The sequence below is a fragment of the Ovis aries genome, chromosome 16, assembly GCF_016772045.2.
Source record: "Ovis aries strain OAR_USU_Benz2616 breed Rambouillet chromosome 16, ARS-UI_Ramb_v3.0, whole genome shotgun sequence".
Taxonomy (NCBI): domain Eukaryota; kingdom Metazoa; phylum Chordata; class Mammalia; order Artiodactyla; family Bovidae; genus Ovis; species Ovis aries.
Window position 1 is genome coordinate 41124812 of NC_056069.1, and position 14094 is coordinate 41138905.

A 14094-nucleotide genomic window follows, 5' to 3' on the forward strand; every position below is an offset into this window, starting at 1 on the left:
CCTGCCTTAAATCTTTCCCAGCGTCAGGATCTTTTACAATGAGTCAGTTCTTCACATCAGGTGGCCAAAGTGTTGGAGTTTCAGCTTTAGCATCAGTCCTTCCAATGAATATTCAGGATTGATTTCCTTTAGGATTGACTGGTTGGATCTCCTTGCAGTCCAAGGGACTCTCAAGAGTCTTCTCCAACTCCACAACTCAAAAGCATCAATTCTTCAGTGTTCAACTTTCTTTATGGTCCGACTCTCACATCCATACATGACTACTGGAAAAAACATAGCTTTTACTAGATGGACCTTTGTTGGCAAAGTAGTGTTTCTACTTTTTAATAGTTGTCTAGGTCAGTCATATTAATTTTACAGATTTGGGGGTACAATTTTACAGATAATTGGTTATAGTAATCTCTGTTTTACAGATAGGGGCTTCTCTGGTGGCTCAGACAGTAAAGAATCTGCCTGCAATGCAGGAGACCTGGGTTCAATCCCTAGGTTGTGAAGAATCCCTAGAGGAGGGCATGGCAACCCACCCCAGCATTCTTGGAAACCAAGGCATTCAGAAACCTGCTGTTTCACAACTCTCCCTTTCACAAAAGCAAACGCGAATTACATGCATAAGAATCATTCTTCTTCTCTTTATCATTTCATTTTTGAGAAAAGAAGTAGTTTGTGGGACCCTAAAAGGAAATAGGAACCTCTGACTTTTTACCATAGTAACAGTAATTCTGAGAATTATCATTATGATCCCTAGAAATTTCTGCAAATACAGCAAGAAATTCAACAGGCTGGAGTCCAACATCCAAGTTATTTGTTTGCCCCCAAGTCTACAGTCCATAGAGGCCCAGAGCCCAGCAGCAGAACAGTGAGGATGTTTCCAGAATGTGCAGCCAGGACTCATGGGCCTCGCTCCAATCTTACAGAAAATGTCCGGTGAAGAGCTGATGGCTTTGCAATTTCTATCGTAGCTTAACCCAGACAAACATGGATTAACTGAACTACACACAAGTTTCTATGATAGCTACCACAGTGGGCATCATAAATGTTACGAATGGTCTCCACCACCTTCAAAAGAGGAATTTAGAGATGGACATGTAAAAAAACTGAAGTCACTACAAGATAACAGCTTACTACACAGGGCAGCAAGTGGCACATGGAAACCACACAGAGCATAGAGGAAGAGGCAACTGGCTCCAATGAAGGAAGTTTCATGCCAGGAAGAGGCATCCGCCTGGCCTGAAATGTGTGAATAGGATTTTAATAAGATGAGAAGAGGATGGAAAGGCATGCTTGGCAGAAGCTACAATGGCACGGGCAAAGGTGCAAACATGTATGCCATTCAGTGGGCAACTGGGAACCTCAGTCTGGAGCAGGAGAAAAGACAGGGACAAAGAATTTGTTTGTGGAGACCTCTCTTTAGTCATAATCCTAATAATAGCAACCATTTATTAATTGCTTACTATGTGCCAGGGAGCTGTTAAAAGATAAATAAGATAGAGCCAAGGACAGAATTCATTAAGGGCTAGATCAGTTCACAATAAGCACAAGATTAAATTTTAGGCCACCAAACAAAACTCGATGAAGTTGTCCTCCTTCTTCTCCTGGACAAAACCTCCTGAACACCGATGAGTCTACAGCTACGCCAGTGCTCAGAGAGCAAGTGAGCTGTGTGTCACTGTCATTGGCCAGGCCAGGGTCAACCCTGCTGGGTGCTCAAGACACAGACAACATGGCCTTTTGTCAAGGGGCCAAATTTCGTTTGCTAGAAAGACCCCAACTTCTAAGAACATCCAGAAGATCTTCAGCCCACGGAGGAATCCATTTCTTCTAGTGCAATCCATGTTCATTGATTCATTTTGAACTGACTCGAGGTATGAAGAGTCAGCAGGAATGATGGTTCTTGGGCAAAGACAGTCAGTATTTCTCAGCTTTGGGTATGAGTCCTCTCCAAGGGCACAAGAAAGGAAATAACCCTATAAGTGTTCTGTTGCATAATTAGAAAATACACATAGATCCGGAAACAGCAACTATCTCAGTTACTATGATAATGTGGAGAAAAGCATTTTTTTATTTTGAAAGAAGTGAAATGTGGTACAATACAGCTGTCTACCACAATCTAAAAGGTAATGACTTTGAAGTTTTGTTTTCTGGAAAAAAAAGAATGGAAACAAAAATGACTAATAAATGTAAGCCAAATTAAACAGGTACATAGTCACAAGCAAAACTGATACTATGACTTCCTGCTTTGAGCGAGTTTCTTGTTGTGTTATGTCAGTAACCTTTCCCATACGGAGCCATTGAAAGCTAGGAAAGCGGAGGTCAGCTTGGCGGGATGCCCCATCAGTGAGGACAAATTTAATTCAACAGACAACTGGGTGCCTCTGGAGATTTACGAGCGGAACAGAAGAATGACATGATCAGACTCATGCCTAGGGAAATAGCAGTGGATTAGACTGGGGAGACACTGAGGGTTCAGAGCCACAGGCAAGAGGTTACGAGAGGTTACATGCACAAAGTCACAACTCCATCCCCCCAAAAAAAATTGTACGTGGGTCTCTGGGTGCTTCAAATCACAGGCAAGTTCTCTTTTCTTTTCGTGTTTTTCTGAATTTAGCAAATTTTCAGCAGCATATGCTTTTAGAATCATTAAAAGAGGGTGAGCCCTTGAGAATGAATGCAGAGGGCTGTGCAAGAGGAATGTGAAGACTCCACAAGAGTGAGGGGGTGAACGACAGCCGAGAAGGACGCACGTCACCGGTGATGCCAGAGAGGAAAGGCCAACGGTTGTCAGAGGAAACAGCAGAGCCAGAGGGAGGAGAACGGGTTAGTGGATGTGGAAATGATAGTGATTTCAGTTAGGGTCACGGTCAATCCAAGGTGACTGACTGCAGAACACCCACGTGGCAGCACCAGGCTTCGGCTGAAAAGAGTGGTCTGAAGCCAGCAAGAAGAATGAGGGCTAGAGAAAGCGCTGGAGGTCACATCCACATGTCTTACACTCAGAACTCAAGAGGAGAGGGCGGAGGGTGAACGTACACCCTTTGGGGGTGCTGTTTTAGTGGGCACAGGAGTGAGAGGAGCTAGCAGAAAGCCAGAAGAATGCTGTGCCACCAAGGCTGAAAAAGAAAACAGGGATTCCAGAAAGAAATGGACAGAAGCAATAGGGTAAGAACTAGAGCTGACCTCATACACCAGCCACAAGCCACGTGTGTGACTATTTACACTTCAATTAACCAAGATTAAGTAAAATTAAAATTTCAGTTCCTGAGTCACACTGGCCACATTTTAAACGTACAATGGTCATATGTAGCCATGACTCCTGTATTGGGCAACACAGGATAGCACACTGCCAGCATCACAGAAGGTTCCACTGGCCAGCACTGCTTTAGAAGCACACAAGCATGGTCTGCGGTAAGGCTGATGGCCTTGGCGGTGAGGGTGTCAGTGGTGACCAGGCACTCTCAGAGGAGTGGTGGGTCTATTGTCTTACTCCTACAGTCATTCTGAACAAGGGATTAAGAAGAGAAGAAAGAAGGCAGCTAATGAGAGGGTAGGCAGAGAAGGTGACTCTGGTAGATGTCTCAGGAATAAAGGAAAGTAAATTTGCTTTCTTTATTTGGTTTGGTTTTAAACATTGTGGAGATCCAAGCTTGCATTTGGGCCTCCCAACTGGCGCTAGTGGTAAAGAATCTGCCTGCCAATGAAGGAGGCATGAGATGCAGGTTCGATCCCTGGATCAAGAAGATCCCCTCAAGGAGGACACGGCAACGGACTCCAGTATTCTTGTCTGGAGAAGTCTATGGACAGAGGAGCCTGGTGGGTCACAGTCCCTGCGGTTGCAAAGAGTCAGACATGACTGAAGCAACTTAGCACGTATGCATGCAAACTTGCATTTCAAGTGAGAAGGATACAGAGTATTTGTGAAAGAGGAAATATCTTGCTCAGCTCCAGGCCCTAGGCTCAGCAATTCTGTGGCCAGGGAGCTGGCTCAGGCCAGTGGTTCCCACACTGGGATAACCATGTCATCCTGTACTTCTCCAAACTTACCAAACACTCGGCACATAGTAAGCCTTTGGTAAATGTGGGCTGAGTGACAAGCTGAGACATCACAGACCACATTCAAGAAATGATGGACAAGCTGAGACATCACAGACCACATTCAAGAAATGACGCCTGGAGTACAGCCAGGACTGCTGCAGAACACTGTGGCTCCTGACCTCTGGCAGCCATTCAAGTGAGAGAAAAGCATCAGCCTCCTTGCCTAAGCCACTCTCTCCAAATGTAACATCCTTGCTTTGACCTTCGCTGGTCCAGATCCTCCCACCAGTGATAACAGCACCACTTACTGAGGGAAGCCACTGTGAACAGCTTTGCCTAGAGCATTTCATTCTTTAATCCTCATTTAAAAAAAATAATAATATATATATACACACACTCTATGAGAAATATTGAAGTATGATCCCCATGTTACAGATGAGGAAACTGAGGCTTAAACATGCCCGAAGTCACTTGGTTAATACACAGAAAAGAAAGTGAAGTCGCTCAGTCATGTCCGACTCGTTGTGACCCCATGGGCAGTAAACTGCCAGGCTCCTCTGTCCATGGGATTTTCCAGGCAAGAGTACTGGAGTGGATTGCCATTTCATCCTCCCGGGGATCTTCCCAACCCAGGGATCAAACCCAGCTATCGTGCACTGCAGGCAGACTCCTTACCATCTGAGCCACCAGGGAAGTCAGGATTCAAACACAAGCCCAGTCGCCAAACACTGGTGCCATGCCTGCTCCTCCTCACTTCATCGAAGTTTAGGATGTTCCAAGATTTAAATTTGCAAATGGGGGGCTTCCCTGGTGGCTCAGTGGTAAGGAATCGGCCCGCCAATGCAGGAGACACAGGTTGGATGCTTTGTCTGGGAAGATCCCATGTGCCACGGATCAGCCAAGCCTTTGTGCCGCAACACTTGAGCCTGTGCTTAGAGCCTGGGAGCCACAACTACTGAGTCTGTACACCCTGGAGCCTGTGCTCCGCAACAAGAGAAACCATGGCGACGAGAAGCCCAAGCACTGCAACTCGGCACTTGCCTCTGCTTGCCACAATTAGAGAAAAGCCCGCGTGGCAATGAGACCAGCACAGCCAAAAATTTAATTAATTAAATTATTTTTAAAAATAAAACTGCAGATTCAGTGGGAGAACAAAATGCTTTAAAAAAAAAAAAAGGAACAGAGGAAGAAAGATTAGAAAAGGAAGTGTTTAAAAACGTGGTTTAACAACTGTCACAGTTGAAGGATTCGTGGAGCCCTGTACCAAAATCACAGATATAAAGCCTTATGACAAGGCCCTGTACCAAAGTCATCTCCCAAACAGACCAAGCCCCATAGGAACGGTTGCCCTGAGGACCCTGATCAAAACCAGCCAGTTCCCTGACCCCATACTAGGTAAACATACCCACCCTATAGCATCCTAACAAATCACCTAATACCACCCTTCCAACAGGAATTTTCTTTGCCTTGAGGCTACAAAACTTGGCTAATAGCCCACAAAAGGTGTCAGCTTTTCCCACTGTTCCAATAGCCAGCTCTCTCTCAAGAGCCACACAGACCACAAGATTGTGTGAGAATTCTCTTTTCTCATTACTCCAAACTGACGGTAACATGCATGCACTCATGATCAGTCACTCCGTCATGGCTGACTCTGGGACCCCATGGACTAGCCCACCAGGCTCCTCTGCCCATGGGATTTTCCAGGCAAGAATACTGGAGTGGGGTGCCGTTTCCTACTCCAGGGGACCTTCCCGACCCAGAGATTGAACGTGCATCTCTTGCATCTCCTGCATCGGCAGGCGATTCTTTACTGCTGCGCCACCTGGGAACATATCACTTTAACAGCAACACATAAATCCAATTCCTCCCTGGTTTCTCTGTCATTATCCTACTGTTAGCGAGTCAAGTAATTTAAGTGCATTCCCAGCCCTGGGATACTTCTATCCTCACCTTAACTAGTGCACTCTGAGTTCTCAGGAAGTCAGGAGAAGTGCTACAATACAATAGAGCCCCAGACAGGATCACCCAAATGACTTTCCACCTAAACTTACATCCAGACAAGATAATGCCAGGGAATGGAAATGCCAACAAGTGCTATCCAAATCTCTACAGAACAATATATATCAATTTCACTCTAGATTTCTTTAAAACCTATGCTTTCAATCTATTCTCCATCATTTGAATTCCTTATAACAAACTCAGAACTCCTGTAACAATATAATTGGAGGCAGACCTGAGAAATTTTTTGAGTGCCCACCAAGACAATCGGATAATCAGTAAATATGGACACACTATCAATATGGTTCTTAAAAAAAAATCTCAAAGATTATTTAAAATGGAGCCTTTTTCTAGCAGTGGTGTAGAGTTTCATGTGAAGAAGCACACGGAGAGGAGGATGTTGGATAACTTTTCATGAACATATGTGTTGGTGGTGGTTTAGTCGCTCAGTCGTGTCCAACTCTTTGCAACCCCATGGACTGTAGCCCACCAGGCTCCTCCGTCCATGGGATTCTCCAGGCAAGAATACTGGAGTGGGTTGCTGTTTCCTTCTCCAGGGGATCTTCCTGACCCAAGGATCAAACCTGTGTCTCCTGATTGGCAGGCAGATTATCTACCATTGTGCCACGTGGGAAACACTGATTCTTAGGATATAAAATCTCAGAGAAGGCCCTTTATGAGCAGCAGACTCCAGAGCCTCGGGTAGGTCACTGTGCCTTCCGTAAGATCCTGTTTGCTGCTTCTGCTCTGAGGAGGGAAGGCGCTTCAGGGACTATGACAAACATGGACAGTTGCCTCCCTACGTCTATTCTCCTGTGTCCATTAGTAATAGATTCCTGGATTGATCTGGGGGTACCAGTGAGACCAGGTGAAAGCACACATTTCCTGCCTCCCGCTTTCAACGAGGGGTAGCAAATGATATGTAACCAAAAAATAATGAGTGGGGCCCCCGAGAACCCTTCAAACAGAATTGAGTCAACTGAAAGGGTCTCTTTTTGCCTCTCATGTTCCTCTTCTGCCTTCCCTAGAATTAAGATCTAATCCCTGGAATTCTAGCCACAATTTCATCATCTTGAGGATGGATGCCATCCACTAGGACTGAGGTAGCCAAAAACCCGAAAAGGCTTAGATCCCTGATGACTTTATGGAATCATCATTCTGCCCTGGTTTGCCCGCCTCTGGACTTCTTACAAGTGAGAGCACAAATCTCTACATTTGTTTAAATTACTATAATTAGGAGTCTTGGTTATTTGCATACAGATATAATTCCTAATGCACCCAGGTCCTTATGAGGTACTAGACAAAAGTTGGTTAATTTGGTAACAGAACAATGTATGGCCTAAATCAAGCTATAAAACTACACCACAGGAAAATGTACAGAGTATTTTTTTCAAAATTATCATTTTTAAAGTACTATATGTAACTGTTGGTGTAAATTGAAATTAATAGTAAATATAACTAACATTTACTAAACACTCATCATGTGCCAAGAAGTTTTCTACGCATTTCACACACACCACATCATTGATTACTCTGCCTGATGCCATGAGATAAGCACTATTATTATCATTAGAAGAAACTAAGGCTTGAGGATGAGGGCAGGGTGATATCAATTTGCCAAGAGCTAGTTTGTGGCACAGCCTCTCAGGCACATTGACAGCTGAGCTCAAAGCCTAAGCAACCAGACTGTAAAAGGGGAAAGAAAGGGGGATATAAGCAGAAACACCAAGGATAGCCTTTGAATGCTGGGGACACAGGTTCGAACCCTGTTTGGTGAACTAAAATCCCACATGCTGCAGAGCAACTAAGCCCTTGAGTGGTGACTTGACAACTATAGAGAAGCTTCCACATGCCTCAATATATAGAGAATGCCTGAGCACTGCAACAAGGACCCAGCATAGCCAATTTTCTTAATAAAAAATAACAATAATAAAGACTACTTTTTTTAAAAAAAAGAAATACCAAGGATACTTTGTAGATTGTATCAGAGCACACTGTATAGCTCCATGCAGTTAAATTTTCAAGCAGAAAAACTGAACTAGTAAAAAAATAAGCTTTAAAAAGTTGTCCCTCATGTTGATATATGGCAGAAATTGATACAATATTGTAAAGCAATTATTCTCCAATAAAAAATAAACTTAAATTTTTAAAAAGTTTTTCCCAAAAGAATGATGTAGACGAGATGAGATCGGACATGTATCAATAATTCTTGAAGCTAATTGATGGATTCATGGGGACTTATTACACTACTCCTTCCACTTTTGTGTACGGTTTTAATTTTCCATATTAAAAAAGCTTTTAAAAGTTAAAAAAAAAAAAGTTGTCCCAAAATCACCAACAGTAAGTTATGTATATATGACTTCTCATTCACTGATATGACACAATGAGAAGGACAAACACTACTTTTGTTGTATTCTGGCCAAAGATGTATAAACTCCACTTATCACGTGAGACATTCTACAAAATAATAGACTTATTCAAAGTGTTAGGTCATAAACAACAAAGAAAGATTGAAGAACTATCACAGATTAGAGAAGATTAAGAAGACACAACTTAGTGGACTGAATCCTGGAACAGAAAAAGAACATTAGGAGGAAAAGTGTTAAATTTCAAATAAAGCCTGTACTTTAGTTCTTAGTATTGTACCAATGTTAGTTTTATTTTGATAAGTGCACTATGGTTACATAAACTGTTTAAACTAGAGAAATCTGAGTAAAAGGTATACATGAACTCTCTGTTATTTTTACAAGTTCTCTGTACATCTGAAATTATTTCCAAAGTTTTTTTTTAATTTTCCAAAAATTACCTCTAAAAAGAAGTTAGGTCCAGAGACAAAGTTGAATTGTTTCCATCTTTCAAGGAATAGTCTTATGGTACCCAAACTGTTCTAGAGCAGAAAAACAATGGAAAGCGTCCCAGTTGGTTTTATAAAGCTAATATTAACTTGATGTTAAAATAGGGCTTCCTTGATAGCTCAGTTTGTAAAGAATCCGCCTGCAATGCAGGAAACCCTGGTTCAATTCTTGAGTTGCGAAGATCCACTGGAGGAGGGTTATGCTACCCACTCCAGTATGCTTGGGCTTACTTGTGGCTCAGCTAGTAAAGAATCTGCCTGCAATGTGGGAAACCTGGGTTCGATCCCTGGTTGGGAAGATCCCCTGGATCTTCTGCCTGCAATATCGCCCTATTAAAATAGGGCAGTACCACCTAAGTTTCCAGTGGTCATGTATGCACGTGAGAGTTGGACTATAAAGAAAGCGGAGCACCGAAGAATTGATGCTTTTGAACTGTGGTGTTGGAGAAGACTCTTGAGAGTCCCTTGGACTGCAAGGAGATCCAACCAGTCCATCCTAAAGGAGATCAGTCCTGGGTGTTCATTGGAAGGACTGATGTTGAAGCTGAAACTCCAATACTTTGGCCACCTCATGCAAAGAGCTGACTCATTGGAAAAGACCCTGACGTTGGGAAAGATTGAAGGCAGGAGGAGAAGGGGACAGCAGAGGATGAGATGGTTGGATGGCATCACCGACTCAATGGACATGGGTTTGGGTGGACTCCAGGAATTGGTGATGGACAGGGAGGCCTTGTGTGATGCAGTTCATGGGGTCGCAAAGAGTCAGACATGACTGAGTGACTGAATTGAACTGAACTGACCTAAAGGCAAGAAAAATGTCCAATCTCACTCATGATTATAGATTCAAAAATCCTAAATAAAATACTAAAAACTTAAATTGGCAATAAATCTAAAAAAAATCATGCAGACTATGTTTAATTTCAAGAATATTATAATGGCTCAATACTAGGAAATTTATTTAAAAGTATAGGTAAAATGCATTTGACAACATTCATCACTCACTTTCAATTTTTTAAAACCACACTTAATAAACCAAGGATTATTTTAACATCTACTTCTAACAAGCTACTAAAAATTAAGTACCACCATTGCTACACAAAATTATTCTGGAGGCTATTGTCAATGGAGTAAAAACTGAAAAATAATATTCAACTATCAAAATGGACAGCTAGCTATTGCTATTATTTGAAAATGATTTTTGAAACTATTAGAACAGAAGGTTTAATATGTAGAATTCCTGTTTCTATGTAACAGCTACAAAATGTAATAGGAAGAAGTCAGGATCATAACAACAATCAGAAAACATAAAATATCTAAGAATGAACTCAGCAAGAATGATGCGAAATTTAAATAAAGAAAACTGCAAAACTTTACTATATGCATAAAAAGAAATTTTAATAAATAAAATAATTTAAAAGTTAGATGATGCAGAATTGACAGAGATGCAGGAAACAGACATTCTCATATGTTGTTGCAGAAGTGTAAATTGGCAAACCTTTTAAAGGGATAAGTTGGCAATATCCATCAAAAGATAAATGCGTATAACATCTGACCCAGAAACTCTGCTTGTCTTACAGATTGCACACACACATATATATATGAATGTCTGTTTGTATACGGGCTTCCCTGGTAGCTCAGCTGGTAAAGAATCCACATGCAATGCAGGAGACTCCGGTTCAATTCCTAGGTCAGGAAGATTCACTGGAGAAAGGATAGACTACCCGCTCCAGTATTCTTGGGTTTCCCTGGTGACTCAGACAGTAAAGAATCTGCCTGCGATGCAGGAGACCTGGGTTCAGACTCTTGGTCAGGAAGATCCTCTGGAGGAGGGCATGGCAAACCATTCCAGTATCCTCGCCTGGAGAATTCCCATGGACAGAGAAGCCTGGCGAGCTATAGTCCAGAGTTGAACACGACTGAGCGACTAAGCACAGCACAGCCCATGCGTATGCACAAATGCATCCCCACAGCGAGGCAACTCGATATAACATTGCTCTTATAAGAAAAAGCTGGAAACAACAAAACACCAAAAACTAAGACTGATTAAAATGCCATGTTAGCATTATAAAATACTATGTAACTATACTATAATGTGATCATTTTTATTGAAAAATATTTTCCATAAATTCATATTTTAATGAAATAGACAAGATGTACACCTAAATATTATCAGTGTACTTTTATCTGGACAGTGGAGTTGCAGCAACTTATTTTCTTCCTTGTGCTTTTCTACGTTTCTCAAAATTTCTATAATACTCATGTATTGTAATGAGCAGGAAAAAGTAACACAAGCTTTATCCAGAGGTGAATTCCAGTACCTAATTTTTTGTGTACTTGCATTCTCATGCACTGTCTCCAAATTCTATGCTTGCAGTAGCCAACTTGCTAAACTCAGTAAATTTTTTTCATTTGTCACAAGTCTCTACCACTCTCTCAATGAATTCAAAATTGTATTCAATAATGTTGTTACATTCTGATCTTGGGCCAAGAAACAAAACTGCCACTCTGCTTATGTAAAGAGAGGGGAAAGGATGATGATGAGAGCAAGGAGAGAAAAACTGGGTGTTTATCCTACAAGCCATAAGTCTTCAGTTTTATCCATTACAAGGAAAAAAATTACTTTTGCTTCAACAACTTTTCTTTATCCCCATGAGAAGTGTGATTTATTACATTCATTCACAATGATCTATTGCTTAAGTAATTTGAATGCAGAGTTCCAAAGAATAGCAAGGAGACATAAGAAAGCCTTCCTCAGTGATCAATGCAAAGAAATAGAGGAAAACAACAGAATGGGAAAGACTAGAGATCTCTTCAAGAAAATTAGAGATAGCAAGGGAACATTTCATGTAAAGACAGGAACAATAAAGGACAAAAATGGTAGAGACCTAACAGAAGCAGAAGATATTAAGAAAAGGTGGCAAGAATACACAGAACTATACAAAAACGATCGTCATGACCCAGATAATCATGATGGTGTGATCACTCACCTAGAGCCAGACATCCTGGAATGCGAAGTCAAGTGGGCCTTAGGAAGCATCACTACAAACAAGGCTGGTGGAGCTGATGGAATTCCAGTTGAGCTATTTCAAATCCTAAAAGATGATGCTGTGAAAGTGCTGCACTCAATATGCCAGCAAATTTGGAAAACTCAACAGTGGCCACAGGACTGGAAAAGATCAGTTTTCATTCCAATCCCAAAGAAAGACAAGGCCAAAGAATGCTCAAACTACTGCACAGTTGCCCTCATCTCACATGCTAGCGAAGTAATACTCAAAATTCTCCAAGCCAGGCTTCAACAGTACATGAACCATGAACTTCCAAATGTTCAAGCTGGATTTAGAAAAGGCAGAGGAACCAGAGATCAAATTGCCAACATCCACACAGGAAAAGCAAGAGAGTTCCAGAAAAACATCTACCTCTGCTTTATTGACTATGCCAAAGCCTTTGAGTGTGTGGATCACCACACACTGTGGGAAATTCTTCAAGAGATAGGAATACCAGACCACCTGACCTGAATTCTGAGAAATCTGTACTCAGGTCAAGAAGCAACAGCTAGAACTGGAGATGGAACAACAGACTGATTCCAATTTAGGAAAGGAGTATGTCAAGGTTATCTATTGTCACCCTGTTTATTTAACTTCTATGCAGAGTACATCATGAGAAATGCTGGGCTGGGAGAATCATAAGCTGCAATCAAGATTGCCGGGAGAAATATCAGTAACCTCAGATATGCAGATGACACCACCCTTATGGCAGAAAGTGAAGAAGAACTAAAGAGCCTCTTGATGACAGTGAAAGAGGAGAGTGAAAAAGCTGGCTTAAAGTTCAACATTTAAGATCATGGCATCTGGTCCCATCCCTTCATGGCAAATAGATGGGGAAACAGTGGAAACAGTGACAGACTTTATTTTTTGGGCTCCACAATCACTGCAGATGGTGACTGCAGCCCTGAAGTTAAGAGACGCTTACTCCTTGGAAGAAAAGGTATGACCAACCTAGACAGCATATTAAAAAGCAGAAACATTACTTTACCAACACAGGTCCATCTAGTCAAAGCTATGGTTTTTCCAGTAGTCATGTATGAATGTGAGAGCTGGACCATAAAGAAAGCTGAGCGCCAAAGAATTGATGCTTTTGAACTGTGGTGTTAGAGGAGACTCTTGAGAGTCCCCTGGACTGCAAGGAGATCAAACCAGTCTATCCTAAAGGAAATTAGTCCTGAATATTCATTAGAAGGACTGATGCTGATGAAGCTGAAACTCTAATACTTTGGCCACCTGATGCGAAGAACTGACTCATTTGAAAAGACCCTGATCCTGGGAAAGATTGAATGCAGGAGAAGGGGACAACAGAGGATGAGATGGCTGGATGGCATCACCGACTCAATGGATATGGGTTTGGGTAAACTCCGGGAGTTGGTGATGGACTGGGAGGCCTGGCGTGCTACAGTGCATGGGGTCGCAAAGAGTCAGACATGACTGAGCGACTGAACTGAACTGATAGCTTAAGTAAGCCAGTATACCAAAGCAGGAAACTGAGGCACATGCTTTAAGGTTTAGATCCCATCTAACTATACCTCAGCTGCAATAGCAGGGAAATGGAGCTCCACGTAAACACCCCATTTGTGATATATGCACTTACAGTTTCCCTGAAACTGCCGGTGTGTGGTACCTGAGAAAATGCTCCATGGCCTTACACTGTTGACTTCAGAGAGAATCCTAACCACACTTGGGAGGAAGCGTTGTGACCTGTGATCTTGATGACTTAGACAGCCTCCATCACAGGTACCTTGGGAACTTCTCCAGACCCATTTTAAGGAATTAAATACTTTGGGTCATATCTGTTAGTGGCTCCTGAACATTTTATAAGAGAAATTTAAGAGAGAGTAATCTGGAAGGGAAGCTGGCATGCTGTAGTCCATGAGGTCGCAAAGAGCCAGACAAGACTTAGTGAATGAACCACAACAACGATCTGGAAGAAGGAGGGGTTAGTAGCAGCAACTTTCAAAATATTTTACCTCAGTTTACAGAAATGGTTATTTTATTTCTCATTTCACATTATGGTTCCTTACAAATATATGTGTAACATGCATACATATATCCATAGAAACATGCAATCACATTACTTTAAAGTTTTATGAAACCATAAGTATGCTATGTGTGATACACTTTGACATGTTCTGTTATGTTGATGTGTTAGTCTATTCCATGCTT

General features: G+C 41.9%; 1 protein-coding gene across 2 annotated transcripts in view; it reads right to left on the bottom strand.

Moving 5' to 3' along the window:
• Positions 1-14094, bottom strand: part of NPR3 (natriuretic peptide receptor 3) — a 79047-nt gene that overhangs the window by 54927 nt on the left and 10026 nt on the right. The gene's annotated exons all lie outside the window — the stretch shown is intronic.